The sequence below is a fragment of the Chiloscyllium punctatum genome, chromosome 36, assembly GCF_047496795.1.
Source record: "Chiloscyllium punctatum isolate Juve2018m chromosome 36, sChiPun1.3, whole genome shotgun sequence".
Taxonomy (NCBI): Eukaryota; Metazoa; Chordata; class Chondrichthyes; order Orectolobiformes; family Hemiscylliidae; genus Chiloscyllium; species Chiloscyllium punctatum.
The window spans coordinates 62,065,497-62,068,474 of record NC_092774.1 but is presented as its reverse complement, the minus strand read 5'-3'; the positions used below and the strand labels follow the sequence as shown (position 1 = coordinate 62,068,474).

Below are 2,978 nucleotides of genomic sequence, written 5' to 3'. Positions count from 1 at the left end.
TGGTGCTTCAGAATCCTTTCAAATTTCACAATATCCTTCTGATAGGAGGGAGACCAGAATTACATACAATATTCCAAAAGTGGTCTAACCAATGTCCTGTACAGCCACAACATAACTTTCCAACTCCAACACTCAGTTAGAGGATTACGAAAGCTTTCAAAACTCACAAAAAACAAACAGGAAAGAATGGAGGGAAAAACCAAATTTTTGAGAGTCAGCTTGGAAGCATCAATGAGAAATCGGCAGACGTGGTTTATTGGGGACCTGTTCTCCTTAAATATACTATATACGTATTTCTCTTGTGCTCTTCGTAATTTCTCTGTGCTGCAGTGTGTAGCGGCTCGTTGAAATAATGTCCTGTTGAATCTTCGTTTGTGGGTGTTGGGATGATTGCTTCTGTGGTTTAGTATTTGGTTTGTGTGTGTTGTTTTTCTGTCGACGCTTGTTTGAAGTTCCCATTGACTGTTCGCTCTAATGTGACATCTAGAAATGGCACTGTGTGGATGTTTTCCTCCCCTTCAAACCAGGAGCCCCCCTCAGGCCCAAAGTCTCACCACTTGGTCCACCAATATACAGACTCGTCAAAGGCCTCCACTGAAGACTAAAACATCAAGTCGAAGATTCACACCACTCCATTTCCTCCATCCAAGAATTCCTGAAAACCAAAGACACTAAGATTGAAGAGGATGTAATAATGATGTCCTTTGACATAACAGCCCTGTTCAATCTATTAACATCAACGTGGCCAAAGAAAACTGAAGACACTACTCGAACAACCAAAGACACAAACACAGCACCAACTTCATCAGCAAACATAGCACTGTCAACCTCGTGTAACTGTGCCTTACCACCCACTTCATATTCAGTAACAAGCCCTACAAACAAATCAACGAAACATCCATGAAACCACCAGTATCAGGATTCCTAGCAGAAGCAATAATGCAGAGACTCGAACAAACAGCCCTTTCGACGATCCAACCCAAACTTTGAGTCCGCTACAGCGATGACACTTTTGTCATCAGAAAATAAAACAAATTAAAGGAAACCTACAACACCATCAACAATTTCCTTACTGGCATAAAATTCACAAAAGAGGCGAACAACAACAAAGTGCCATTTCTAGATGTCACAGTACAGCGAACAGTCAATGGTAAAATCAAACCAGCGTCTACAGGAAGACAACGCACGTGAACCAAGAACTTAACTACAGAAGTAATCATCCCTACACATAAAAACAAATCTGAATCAGGTCAGTATTTCAACGAGCCACTGCACACTGCAGCACCCAGGAATTCCGAAGATCAATAAATCACTGCATGGCTCATTTAAGAAGAACGGGCAACCTTCCAACGCTCTGAAAATTGCCTCCCTGACTGGGAATCGAACCCAGGCCGCAGCGGTGAAAGCGCCGAATCCTAACCACTAGACCACCAGGGAGATGCGCCTCGACGCTGACAGCTCGACTGAAAATTTCTTTCCTGCCCGGAAATCGAATCCGGGCCACGGTTGTTCGAAGGCTTTCACCTGTGCATCCATCAATGTCATTTCTTGTATCAATTGCTCCCGATGCGGTCTCATCTACATTGGGGAGACTAGAGACTCCTCGCAGAGTCAAGTCACAACGCTTGAAGGAACATCTTCAGGACACCCGCACCAATCAACCCCATCGCCCTCTGGAACAACATTTCAAAACCCCTCCCAGTCTGCCGAGGACATGCAGGTCCTGGGCCTCCTCCATCACCACTCCCTCCCCACCCGATGCCTGGAGGATGAACGTCTTACCTTCCGCCTCAGATAAATTCAACCACAGGCCATCAATGCGGACTTCGCCAGTTTCCTCATTTCCCCTCCTCCCACCTGACCTCAGTTCCAACCTTCCAACTCAGCGCTGTCCTCATGACCTGTCCGACCCGCCAATCTCTCTTCCCACCGACCCGCTCCACCCTCCTCTCTGACCTGTCACTTCCGTCCCCTCCGCCATTCACCTACTGTACTATTTGATACCTTCGGCCCAGCACCCTCCAATTTATCTTTCTACCCTGGAGGCGTCATGCCTTTATTCCTGATGAAGGGCTTTTGCCCGAAACGTCGATTTTCCTGCTCCTCGGAAGCTATCTGACCTGCTGTGCTTTTCCAGCACCACTCTGATCTAAACTCTGGTTTACAGCATCTGCAGTCCTCACTTTTGCCTACCCAATAAACTCAGTGTGCCAATTACACATCAACAAACTTACACAAGCAGACACAACGTCTGCAGAGGCCCTAGCCACATTACTTTACATTAAAGACATCTGGGAAATGATGTCCAGACAACTCAACCCTCTCAGCATCATGGCAGCCCACAAACCTACCAACAGACTGAAACAGCGGCTAATGAACCTGAAATACCCGATACAAACAACCAGCAAACGAATGTTATTTACAAAATACCATACAAGGAAATATATACATGAACTCTGCCACACAGTTCTCTGTGGCAAGAAACGCTGGGATGAGAGAAGGAAGATTTTTTCAGCCAAAACGAATCAGCACTGACTGGACAGCCATTTAAAATCAACGCTGTCAGCCCAGGATGGAAGATCCGAAGGGATGTACCGTTTTCTTATTTCCTGAAGATTTACAAAGCTGAGACTGGGTTTTGGTGTTTGTTCGCTTTCCACTCCCAAGAGCCGCAGTGGTTGGGGCGGTGTGTTGGGGAAAGAGCAATGTGCCGGTGAGCAGCGTGAGGGGCTATTTCAGCTTCCCCTCCTCTGACAGCGCTGTGACTTGACTCTGATGTTCTCAGGGACACTGACTGACGCGAGACAGTGAAAGGAGTCTTGTTCCTGCAGATCGGGAATTCAAACCGTATGCCGGCTTCAGCACAATGAGAAAGATTAATTGGGGTGTGTGAAGAAGCTGTGAGCTGCATTTCAAACAGGTAGGTGGAGTCAGAAGCGTCATCCATTGCGTCTTGGCACTGTGCGTTCCTGACGCCG

At 46.7% G+C, this 2,978-nt stretch overlaps 1 non-coding gene across 1 annotated transcript; it reads right to left on the bottom strand.

Moving 5' to 3' along the window:
• Positions 1-1,365: 1,365 nt before the first annotated feature.
• Positions 1,366-1,437, bottom strand: trnae-uuc (transfer RNA glutamic acid (anticodon UUC)). The gene has a single exon. It is a non-coding gene; the product is annotated as a tRNA-Glu (tRNA).
• Between the last annotated feature and the right edge of the window lie 1,541 nt (positions 1,438-2,978).